At 37.6% G+C, this 13,380-nt stretch overlaps 1 protein-coding gene across 1 annotated transcript in view; it reads right to left on the reverse strand.

Moving 5' to 3' along the window:
- Window positions 1-13,380, reverse strand: part of CCDC50 (coiled-coil domain containing 50) — a gene marked incomplete at its 5' end in the record, with an annotated part of 79,056 nt that overhangs the window by 65,083 nt on the left and 593 nt on the right. The window lies entirely within an intron of this gene.

Consider the following 13,380-nt stretch of genomic DNA (forward strand, 5'->3'; position numbering starts at 1 on the left):
TTCCCTAGGAGTTTATGGGATGATGGGTGTTAAAAATAAACTAATCTGGGGTTAATAAAAAAAAAAAAAAAAAAAAAAAAAAAAAAGCATCCGCTACTCAATAAAAGTTTAAATAACTGGAGCTTCATATCAAAGTTAATAAATTTCTTATAATTATTTATTTTCTATTAAGCACTTCTCCTATTCATGTCCCACTTAATCACTGATTAACACAGATCTAGTCACTTCTCTAGTACATCTATGCTAGAATATACAATCACTACTTGCTCTTAAGAACCTACTTCTGGCAAAGAATTACAGTTTAATCAACCATGCACTGCATTTCTATACTCTAACTTCATAAAGTCCAATTGGGGAAGAACATGTTTCCTACACACATCACAGGTTTGAGTAAAGGGGAAATCAGACTGTCTAGAATGTTTAATAAGCTCCACCACTCCAAACATTTTTCAGTGGGATGCCTAGGATTATAAAACAAAATGGAATTAATGTGAAAAGTATATCATTATAGTTTACTGTACTATAATTACACTATAATTACATAATTCAGTATTCAAAGTATCACCATCAAGAACAGTATGAGGGGAGACTGTTGAGTAGAAATGTAGGCAATCAAAATCTAACTAACACATTAATATTACAAATTTTGACATGGCTGAAACTGTAGATATTTTGAATTTCTGTATTTTGGCATATTTATCATAAGAAATTGAGTATTTCTTGCTCAATTTACAAAAATATAGTACCTAAGGTACAAAATAAGTTGAAGGACTAAAAAGTCTTTTTCTTGGTTCCAGACATGTCACAATTTTAGTCCTAGCTCTGTGAATAGCTTACCAACTGACCTTTGACAAGTTATTTTCCAAATCAGAGCGTCATGTCTTGACATATGAGAAGATACTCTAAATTATCTTTAAGAACTCAGTAAGACTTAAGAAGTCAACTCAGATATAGGGCTCTATGAAATGTAGTTAATTCAGTATAAGTCATATACATGTGTTTTGTATTGGAGCACCTCATCTAAATACTTGGTAACTGCAGTCTCTATGAAGCCTATCCATATAGGATGACTGGTGCGCTAGCATTCCCCTGTACCCGATATTGTTTTCTTCATTGCTGCTGTTGTTTTCACTATTTCTGTACCAAAATGACAAACATCTGCTTTTATCCATCTATATAGTAGCTTTAACTACCAGTATAACTTATAATAAACTTCTACTCAGTCTGGTGCCTTATACAAAGTTATACTTTTCCTGTTTCTTTTCTTTTCTTTTCAAGATAGATTTTTGCTCAGGGACAGCTGTGCTCACCAGAGAAACAGAGAGAGAAAGCAAGAAATCAGGCCCTGAGGGATTGCCACACCACAATCCCTTCTCCATTCTCCTCTTGGGATTTTGGACACAGGTACACGTGCCTGGCATGACTTCAAGCTTCCAAGTCTAGGACTAGAACCTTGGTCAGCCATGTGGGAGTCCAGTGACATACCATTATGCCATCTGCTGGTCCCTGTTTTTCCAGTTTCAATCAGCAGTGCTTATAGGGCCATCAGTGTCATGATAAAACAAGATCATGTTATTCATCCCTACTGTTTAATGAATACAAATAAGGACTATTCTACTTAACTAAATGGTTTCCTGGACCCAGATTTAGATAAGAGTACAGCCCAGGAAAACCAATACTTTCTGTATTCAGAAGACTTCTTGAAGATCACCAATTTTTAAAAATTAACCTGGAATATGTATTCTCAATGTCTTGGATTATTGTATATATTGCTACTGAAAATGGCCTCAGTCCACCCTAGAGTGTAGTTGGTTATCATGTAAAATCCCCTTGCAAATGAAGTAAAAGAAAATCAGGGGCAGCCTATATCTGTGACCTACACGAGTTGTCCAAATACCTTTCTGCTATTATATAGAATTCTCACTTCATTTGTTTTTTAACAAGTCAAAATTACTCGGATGACTATATATAATTTATATAACATCTCCCTGGAAGTACAATCCTTTTTGTGGCACTCTATTTTCTTTCTCTCTCTCTCTTCTCTCTCTCTTTTTTTTTTTTTTGAGAGGTTTTTGCTATAGAGCATATGTACTCGCCAGAGAGACAGAGACAAAGAGACAGAAAGCGAGAAATAATCCCCTCCGGGGCATGGCTACGCGGCAATCCCTTCTCCTCCATTCTCCTTGCGGGATCTTGGGCACGCACACGCGCCTAGCATGAGTTTAAGCCATCGGGCCCAGGACGTGAACCGTGGTCGACTACATGGGAGTCCAGCGATATAGCCATACTCCAACTGCTGGTCCCTGTAGCACTGTATCTTTTAAAAGTACTAATAAACTTCTAATATACCACATGAAACTGAAAGACCATTACACATTGGACATATTTGTCACCAAAGCAAAAATCTGTCAACCGATTCTTTTGCACATGCTTTCCTCTCTCTTTTTATCATAAACCATTCTAAGTTTGCAATCTATACATTCTTCATTCCAATTTTTAAACCATCCTTCATACTGATCTCCCATTGCAACCAATAATTTTAAAACATATTTATGGAGACCAGCAGATGGCATAATGGTTTGAATCCCAGACCCAGAGGTTAACTTAAAACTCACGCTGAGTGTGTATGCGTGCATGCTCGGAATCCCAAGAGGACATTGTAGGAAAAGGGATTGTGGTGTGGCCATATCCCTTGGGGGAGAGTGGGGGTTGATTTCTTACTTTCTGTGTCTCTGGGGAGCACATGCACCCTTATAGCAAAAAATCTCTCTTGAAAAACAAAAAACAAAAGAAATTATGTCTGACTCATTTAGTTAAAGCTTTCTATGAACTTTTCCCCTTAATGTAAAAATAAATCTAAAGGAGAAAATCATACATACAAAATTCTGAACAGAACCCAACACTAGGAAACTAAATCCTCTAACAGTTACAAAATGACACATCACTTTACTGGAAAATATGCACACATCACTAGGGTCTAAAATAACTAAAATGAATCCTTGATAAGTAAGATTCCTATCTCCAAAAGAGACTACTATGAGTTTAGGCCTTGACTGAGTTCATCTTAACAACAATCACATTCCAACAGAAATCTGGGAGATGGGATGGACAACTCGCAAAACAGCATTAAAAGCATTTATCCCTAGTCCCTTACGCTTACCCAAGTGAGTCCATGCAAAGCTCCTACTCTAGTTTCATTAGTTCTGTGAGCTCTCAAGTCTGTCTGCCCACTGAATACAAACTGTCATTCTGACACGTTTCAAGAGCATCTGCTCTTTGTGAGGACTCCTAAGAAATTCCAAGATCAGTCAGCTAATAGTTTTGAGTGAACTAGCAGAACAATTCAGATAGAGAATGAGAAATACATAGAATGAGTAAGGAAGTAAATGCTTCAAAGTGAATTCATGAGATATATAGGAAAGAACCACAGTAGAATTAACACAGAATCAGCATTTGAGCTAGTTGCTGGGCCGAGTGAGAAAGAAATGGGCTACATTTGAAGAGCAGAGAAGGACATTCTAGGTAAAAGGGTTAGGGTTAGGGCTCACAAGTATATAACACTCAGAAAGATAAAAGCGAGGGTACTTACCCTTGAACACTAATATCAAGAGATTGAATGTATACCATTACATTTTACAAAATGTTTCCAGTTCCAGTTCCTCTGTTAATTGTCACAGCAAATCTATGTATTAGGCATAGAAAACATTATCTCCAATGAACGGATAAGAAAACCTAGAGATTAGAACTACTGCTTTCTCAAAGTTCTCACAATTAATGTAAGTGGTAAAAGTGAGATGTGAAACCAGGTCTTATAAAATCTAGGTTCAAAGTACTTCCTTTTTCAAAGAAGTTAGTCAGTTGAACTTAAGGTATACATTCAAAGCTAGATTTCAATTTGGATAAACCATGTAATATACTGATAAACTGCAGCAAATATTGGTAAGTAATTCCCAGTTGGGTTTCTGAAACGATGCATAGTAGAAATGTGCAAAAAGGTAGCTTCCTACTTTTTTAAGACAGTTATATTACATAGTGCCAAGTAAGTGGAAATCAGAAATGTATTTGTCAGTGCCCTTTTATAAATAATTATTTCTGTTACACCCTCTACAGCAGAGTTCATGGTTCATTTACAATTCAATGATAAAACAAATTAAGAACCTCAAGACAGTCTGGGAGACAGGTATTACCCCCTTCAGGTTTTAAGAACCAATGAGAACTTTACACTTACACAGCCAGAAAGCGTTTTGGAAAAAGGACCTTACTCAATCATATCCAATTCCTTGTACTATTCTAGCAACACCTCCTTCAGGTGGGTGGCCACAGAATATACACAGTATGGTAAAATTATCAAAAGAATCATTTATTTTTATTCACAAAGTAGATGGGCCTATAAATTCTTTAACAATCATGCCTTGAAGCCCCAGAAGTTATCCTGGTTTGGAAAATTTGAGAGCCACTGAAATTGAATTCCAGGGATTCAAGGATGTTTAACATAATAAACTGGATTCTTCAGCCTGTACTAACTTCCAGTCTGTCCTCTCCAATATACACAAATAACCTCAATGATTTTTCAAAGATCGGCTCTACAGAGCTTTCATGTGTAAACTAAAAAAATGACAGATAAGAATATCTATTTGTGGATACACTAACACGCAATTATTGACAGAAATAATGAAGGCTGATCAGAGAAGTCTAGGAAAACAACAGAAGCAGACAGGTCAACTTAGAACACAGCAATCACTAACAGAATAGAGAACCTTTTTAGGCAAAGCCTACAGTGATTTTAAAATGCCAGACATTGAGAGTGAACAACCCTTTCCAAAATAGCTGCAGGCCTAGACATTAGGGGAAATTCTACACAGAAGAGGAAAACAAGGACCTTAATCAAGTCCTTTGTTTCTCTTTCTCTACTTCAGGTTTCTCATTTAGACAATAAGGAGTTTTTCCACAGTATTTGCCAACCCTAACATTCTATACAGAACTTAATAACATGAAATAAAAAAATTAATATTTTAGCACTTGGTGGGAAAGTGCTACTCAAAAATTAGTGAACGTAATACTTAAAGTAAATCATGGCCTCCTCTAATAATAAACTAAGAAATTTTATTGTTCACTGAGAGGCAATGAAAAGGAAAAGACAACCTTATAAGTCATTTACACTTTTATTATATGCAGTTAAAAGTTCCACAGTAAACAGAAATTGACTCATCCTTTATGACTCATTAGAGAAAAACATAAGTCAAAAAATCCAGTGGAGACTCCCCTGGTATTTGGTCACTGAAGAACTATATCAAAACTGGATTCACTCATCACAACCCTTCAAAGTCGGCAGCCTACAGACCCATGATATAAGTTTCTAAGAGGACTTAAGTAATCATTCATGTAAATATCAGTAATAGGGTTTGAACAGAGCTGATAAGAATAAGCTAAAAAATGTAAGCGCACTGTTTTAAAAGTTGACTTTCTTGGAAACTCAGGCATTAGACTCATGAAAGCCCCACAGACACTCAAAAATGGCATATTGTATACTCTTACTTTACATAAGTTTTATTCTTAGATTCGATATTGAAGACCTCAGAAATTCATAGGAAGTACATTCTGTTCTTCTTGAAAAGAAAAGAGAAGAAGAAGAATATAAGTCTATATGTTTAGTCAGGACAAAGGTTAAATATGCTGTAATAAGAGTTAAATGAGTAATGGTCCTCATACTGAAAACTGAAATATCAAAATAAGGTTAAATGAGTCTTTTTGAAAGCTGTCTAAAGTAGCTCTGAAATAAACCATTTTTTCTATAATTTACCAGACAGTAAAAAGTGCATGCTTTACAAGTGATAGGGGCTCTGCCACAACTACTCATCCCTCCCTTTGTGGCAAGAAAGCAGCAGCAGACAATGTGTAAACGAATGAGCATGATTATGTAATAAAGCCCAATCATTTTCACATATCACAACATTTTATTTATTAATTTGAACTATTTAAAGATGTAAAAACCATTCTCCAGCTTGCCTGCTGCCTGCTGTATAGAATCATGTGGTGGGTAGGCCTAACTAACCTCCGGGCCGGAATTCACAGGTCCGTGTAACAAATATCAATTACTGAGGATTACTACTTTTTCTTTAATACTGTCAGATAAATGAGGTGTCACTACAAAAACTTAAGAAGTTAGTAGGGGAGGATCCCCTAATGGGACAATCACAGTATTCTTGGTCTATATTTTCCTAATAGCCACTACATAAATCCCAGACTATAGACTGTATAGAGAAACTACAGATGCCTGAGACCAAGAGATTCAGCTAATACCAAATAGGCTTAGGAATGTGTTTATAATAAAACGTCCATACCACTCCGATTTCGGACCAAAGTTTAAAAACCACTGACATTTGCACAATATGTATCTGATAAGACTTATTCCCAGAATATGTAAAGAATTCTCTAAACTCAGTAATAGTCTATGAAAAAATAGAAAAGTATAGGACAGATTCTTCAACAAATAATGTAAGAATGTTAATAAACACAAAAGACTCAATATCATCACCAGTCATTACAAAAATGCAAATTAAAGCCACAAAGAGACCATTAATACACCTACTAAAATGACTAAAAGTTTTAAGAAATAAAATAAAAATGACTAACAATAGAAAGTGTCAGCAAGGATGGTAATCGGAGCCCATCTACATTGCAGGAGGGATTGCACAGTGGGCTAGCCACTCCGAAAAACAGGCAATTTTCACACATACTCTTCTTCTGATCCAGCAATCTAAGCACCCAAGTGCTTACCCAAGAGAAACAAAACCTTGCATTCACCTAAAAAAAAAAAAAAAAAGAAAAAAGAAAAAGAAAAAAAGTCTTTATATAAATGTTTAGAGGAATCTGGCTTATAATCACCAAAACTGAAAACCCAAATGTTCTTCGACCAGTGAATGGATTAAAAATAATGCAGCCACACAAGGAGAAGGAACTAAGCAATAAAAGGAACAGAACAGCTGAGTATATATCAGGTACATTACCCTAAAAGTAATAAGCCAGACTCAAAAGGTTCCTTGCTAGTTGATCCCACTTATATAACATTTTGACCAGGCAAAACTGTAGGGGCAGAAAACAAATCATGGGCTGGAGGAGGCAGTGAAAAGGATTTGGGAAGTTTGGGCTTATAAACTGTCCTGTATCTTGATTGCTGTGGTGGTTACAAGATTACACATTTGTCAAAACTCAGAACTAAAATGAATGTATTTTCACTGTATGTAAATGATATCTAAATGAACTAAAAAAATAAAATAAAAAAAAGAACCACTGTTACATCAGTAAGACTGGTTATATAGTGGTTCTGGATTTTCTAAAAGCCTTCACTATTTTTATGGCAGTGTCTAGTTTACAACTATCCTACACAGACCCACTCATTCTAACACACTTACGCATATGTGTGTGCCCTTTTAAAAATGAAATCACTGCAAAAGAAAACAGCTTTTGGTATTTTTGTGTGTTGTGCCCTTAAAAAAAAAAAAAAGGTTTGTTTATTTCTTCTGAGACTCAGGGTAGAGAAGCAACCTCAACAGGCTCTTCGTGCCATGATCCATCCCCAGTTACACCTAACCTGAAGCGCAAGCAAGCATGTGTGTGCCCAGTGTGCTCAGGGAGGTCCTGGGACACACACTCAGGACTTTGCCCGTGAGAGTCCAGTTGCATTACCAGTGCACCATCTCCTGGTCATGTTCCTTAAAAGTCGGTACCTGGTTCCTAAAGTCAATCTTCTTTAATATTCCAGATTCAAACATCTAAATAATCCCTGGAGGCCTTCAGAATATAAAAACCAATTACCCTTTGTAGGTCTTATCCAAGATCTAGGGTACCCTAATTTTACATCTGAAGCACAGAACAAATGGGTCATCAGTTAAAACCATTAATTCAATGGCACTTCTAGGGGCCAAGTCTGAAATTGCAAATATAGTTGTTACAAGGTTTGTTTTTATCCCACTAAAGATCAGAGTATTTTAAAAAAAGGATACACACACACACACACACACACACACATATATATATATTATTGTACTTGAAGAACTGAGATTTCAAGCACAATTTACTTAAGTTTAGCGTTATCTACAACTGCTTTTATTATGAGTGGTAGAATATCATATTGCTTTTTGTCACTGAGGCAAAATTCATTTATCTCAATAAAAACTTACATCCCTGACAAGTATTGAGAAAAGACCATGATCTATGGCTTTGAGTTTATTTCCCTAATATATTTAATGTTAGTTAAGTCTGAGCCTCTAAACAGTAGTCCCTCCAGGCTAGTTATACCAGAGAAGACATGTGTTTTTTTTGTGTGTGATATTTCAGGTAGAAAAAAACTGATCTAAGAGCATGACTTCCTATAGTTTGTCCAATAATTCATCTGCTGAATCAAAAACAAATGCTCAAAAAGTTTCAATTAAAAAAATAAAACCTATGGTAACTCACTAGGAACCATGTGAAACACTGCCTCTAAAACAACCTCAGAAAATCTTTTAAATACTAGTCATTCATTATTTTCATCCCACTGTTTTAAATGTATGACCATACTATTGTAAAAACACATCAGAAATGAATCCTATATATCCACACGCTAACTTAAAAGATGGGCCAAGTCCTAGACCTGGCGGCTGAAAGTCATGACAAGTGGGTATGTGTGTGCCCTAGAGGAGACTGGAAAAGAAGGGACTGTGGTGTGGCCATTCCTCGTGGAGAGTGATTTCTCTTTCTCTCGGCAAGTGCATGTACCCTACCGCAAAAACTAAAATAAAATAAGAAAAAATAAAGAAAAAGGTGGAGAAGAGAGGAAGAGTAAAAAAGGAAGGCCGAGGAAAGGAGAAAGAAGGAGGAAGAAAGGAAAACTGAAGTAAGTAAATTCCATAGTTCTAAACTTTTCTAATTCTAGGCTTCAACGTGCCAATTTCTAGCTACTTAGCTTCCATGAGTTAGTACAACTCATTTCCCTCTCTGACTCTCAGATTTTTCTCAGATAAAAAGTGAGATTGGTCTAGGTCAGTGGTTTTTAATGCTTCCTATTCTGAGATTCCTTTTCAAAATAACTATAGTCCCTCACACGAGAACTGTCCTTTAAATAACTGTTCATTTTTTAAAAACTTATTTTAGAAACAACAGTTATATGCATTTGGAACAAATATTCATTTATTCATAGAAGTACTGCATGCCTGCACCGAGCAATAAAATGAAACATTTTTCCCTCATGCAAGCATTGTGGCAAACGAATTTACATGGTTCTCTACAACAACTTTATGGATTCCACACCTCTGTGAAAACCATGTCCATACTCCAAATGAAATGGCTATATGTGTGTGTGTGTGTGTGTGTGTGTGTGTGTGTGTGTCTGTGGTTTGTGTGTGTATGTAATTACCTTCACAAATACAATACATAACACACGGCAGAAAAAAAAAAATCTGTATCTAAAATTATTTCCAGCTGCCAAATTGTGTAGTACCACTTTGCATTTAAGAAAAAAAAAATTAAACCTATCACTTGAATAAAAACAAAACCCACAAAATACCATTTTGGAATGTTTTCACTGAAATTCTATTATTGGAGGCTAGATGATGCCACAGAGGTACACCTGGCGTCCTGCAAAGCTGATGCACATGGGAAGACCCAGGTTTGTACTCAGAGACCTCCCTGAATACACGAGCGCCCACAACCCAGGGCTGGCTGAAGCTGGAGATGGATCACCCTCCTGTTAGGAGGTGGGGTGCTGTCTCTTTCTCTATCTTTCCCACTCATGAAGGAAAGAAATAAACTTTTCAAAATAAATAAATAAATTTCTATTCTTATTTCCTTCAAATTGAGAAGAGGAAGAAATTATTTTTTAACTTTCTATGCTATACTTATCTATGTTAGATGAAATCCTACTCACAAAACAGGCTTATAAAAAAATAAATATTAGGGCCACCCAGTGGTATGATGGTTAGGACTGCTAGATCCCACACAGCTTAGTAAGCAGTTCAAGACCCAGACCTGGTGGCTTGAAAAACACACCAGGCACATCTGAGTGAGTGCCCTAAATCCCGAAAGAAGAAATGGAGGTGCAAAGGACTGCAATATGGTCATCCCCCAAGGAGTGCTTTCTCATTTTCTCTTACTCTCTCTCTCTCCGCCACATCCAGTGAACACACGCACTCTACTGAAATTTAAAAATAATAATAAAATACATATTAGAAAAAAGAATTCAGTAGTTTTATGAATCTAATTCTGGTATTAATGACAAACATGTGAAACAAGTGGTTAAAAGATATCTCAGAGCCAGCAGCTAGTGTGGAAGTATAAGTGGCCAGATCCTGGAAGCTTGAAAAATCATGAGGAGGGGACCAGCAGTTAGAGTAATGGCTATGTTCCTGAACTCCCATGTAGTCGACCATGATTTGAGTCCCAGACCCGGTGGCTTAAACTCACGCCAGGCATGTGTGTGTGCGTCCCCAGGATCCTGAGAGGAGAATGGAAGAGAAGGGATTGCGGCGTGGCCATCACCCCTAGGAGATGACTTCTCGCTTTCTATCTCTCTGTCTCTCTGTCTTTTTGGTGAGTGCACGTGCCCTATTGCAAAAACCTCTCAAAAAAAAAAAAAAAAAAGGCAACAAAAGACCAGCAGTTGTCCTAATGACTACGTTGCTGGACTCCCATGTAGTTGAGTGCGGTTCAAGTCCCGGACACAGTGGCTTAAACTCATGCCGGACGCGTATGTGTACATGCCCAAGATCCCTCGAGGAGAAGAGATTGCGGCATGGCCATCCCCCCTGGGGGGTGATTTCTTGCTTTCTGTCTCTTGGTCTTTCTGGTGAGTGCACACGCCCTATAGCAAAAAATCTCCCTCCCCTCAAAAAAAAGGCAACAACAGGAACAACTGACTACTGGGTTAACTTATTTTACAAGACATCCTTTTTATATTTTTCCCTTGATGTTTCAGAATTATGGCCCTAATTTAGTTTACCCTTTTATGCCACTAGAGTGTCCTGAACTAAAACTGTATCATTGCTTTCTAGGTATGTTTCCTTTTACAGATATTTCTAAAAATGTGTAAAAGTAAGGGCAGTGGGAAGGGGCACATGTTCACTGAATATGTAGTCTTTTCTCTATTGGGGTCTCCCCAGAATGCCAAAATGGAATTGTATATACACGTCTACCAAGAGTTTAAATTAAAAAGAGGATGAGACAAAGATTTTTATTAAAAATCTGCACCAAAGTATTGAACAAATCACTACTAAATCTTCTTCCCAAATTACAACAGGCTCACTGTTTGCATGTTTTCCCACATGATGCACATCAGCTTTATTCTCTTCAATTAAGATAAAGACACTGTGGGACCAGTAGTTAGTGTAATGGCTGTGTCGCTGGACTCCCACGTAGTAGACCGTGGTTCGAGTCCTGGTCCCGGTGGCTTAAACTCACACCGGACGTGTGTGTGTGCGTGCGTGCCCAAGATCCCGAGAGGAGAATGGAGGAGAAGGGATTGCAGCGTGACCATCCCCCCTGAGGGGTGATTTCTCGCTTTCTATCTCTGTCTCTCTCTGTCTGTCTGGCGAGCGCACATGCCCTATAGCAAAAACCTTTCCAAAGAAAAAAAAAAAAGATAAAGACATTTTTAGGGCCACATGTAACTGGGCCATAATTAAGAGCTGTATTAGAGAAACACTTTATTAGACTTAAATACTTCCCAGATCAAAAACTTCACCACCATTATGTTCCTAGTATATCATTTCTTTTAATGATCTGGGAACCAACAAAGTCAAAGACCTACAAACACAATGATTATCTCAACAACTTGTGACCACCTTCAAAATCAGTAAGTATTTATTTCTAACTCAATGAAAACTTAAGAAAGTGCCACACTAAATTTCTTTATCACTTCACCAGATTATGTAAACTAGACTGCCAAATACCATATTATGCAAAATAAAAGCCAATTTGAATGTACTAAGCTCTAAAGGCTGGGAATGGAAAACAATCTTGCATTTTTAGGTGAAAACTATTGTGGAACCCTTTGACAAATAATGTACTTGAATAAATTATTCATTTGAGGGTAAGCAATCAGAGGACCTAAGGGGAATATAAACGTATATAAAGAAAGTGGGTTTCAAGTTTCTTCCAGGATAGGGAACTGTGTGAAATCACATCACTTATACGAAGAATGCTTTACACATCAGATTTTGTTTGAATTCCAATGTTTATTCTACTCATTACCCACCTCGGAGGAAGCAGTACACAGTACAGAAGGACCACTTTATCTCTACACACAGACAGGAAAAGCGCAGATCCAAAAGCAGGGGCTACAGACAAGTGTCTTAGACTAGACTCAAGAGTAGTTTCATCTGCCTTTCCAGTCAGATCCCTTGGTCTTGACGGTACAGTGAAAACGCTATTTACATGTAAGTGTCCCAGCCTCACTAAAGGCGAATGTAATCCCTCATGCCTATACTCTAACACCCTACAGGATCAACAGGAGCCAGCCCCATTAAATATTTGACGAAAGGGGCCAGCAAGTGGTGTGGTAGTTAAGGGCGGAGATTCCCATATGGTGACCACAGTTCAAGTCCCAGACCTGGAGACTTGCTTCCTCTCCCCCCACTCCCCCACTCTGTCCATCTCCAGTCAAATTAAATAAATATAATTCTAAAAAAAAAAAAAAGTTTTAAAAATCGACATTAAAAAGTCAGTGAATTCTAATCATAATCTAGTGTTCCGAACTCTGGGAAAGAAAGCAGCCAAGTAGTTACCAATTTTCTTGCGACTTCTGGATTGGCCTGGCAAAATTAAGTTAGTAATGAAACAGATCCAAGAAAGCAAAAATTCTTTTCAATTCACATTCCCAAACAGCTCAGGCCACAAAACAGCTGAAACAAATGACATCCACTACAAAGGCAGCCTCTGCTCTGTGGAACAGCAGCACTTAGGAACTTCTGCGTTTCCTGAGGCCAAAAGACAATCAAAAATAACTAAGGTTTAAAGTGACAGGGCACCTAGGATCTCAATAAAACATGCTGGGTCCTGGGGCAGACCATAAGGACCAGGCAGGGGAAGTTAAAAGGCTACTTGCTGTTAGCTAGGCAGGCCAGAACTAATCAATCTATATTTTCCTGGGCATCAGTACAGGGAGCCATTAAAAACAGGGTCGCCAGTTTCCTGTTGCCCTCACTCACTGTTTTTTTGAAATAAAAAAAGTAAGAAAAAAAAAAGAGAGAGAGAGAGAAATGCCTATAGAGGCTTCCAGTCCGCCTGCGCGAAGCAATGCCAAGACCAAACTTTAAAACCTTGAGGAAGGTGGGAAAGTCAGCCAGCCAGACGCTGGGCTGGGAAAAGCCGGGAGAGGAGAGGAAGTGTGGGGGGGTTGGGAGAAGG

This window comes from Tupaia chinensis, unplaced genomic scaffold (assembly GCF_000334495.1).
Source record: "Tupaia chinensis unplaced genomic scaffold, TupChi_1.0 Scaffold000515_1, whole genome shotgun sequence".
In the NCBI taxonomy this organism is placed as follows: domain Eukaryota; kingdom Metazoa; phylum Chordata; class Mammalia; order Scandentia; family Tupaiidae; genus Tupaia; species Tupaia belangeri.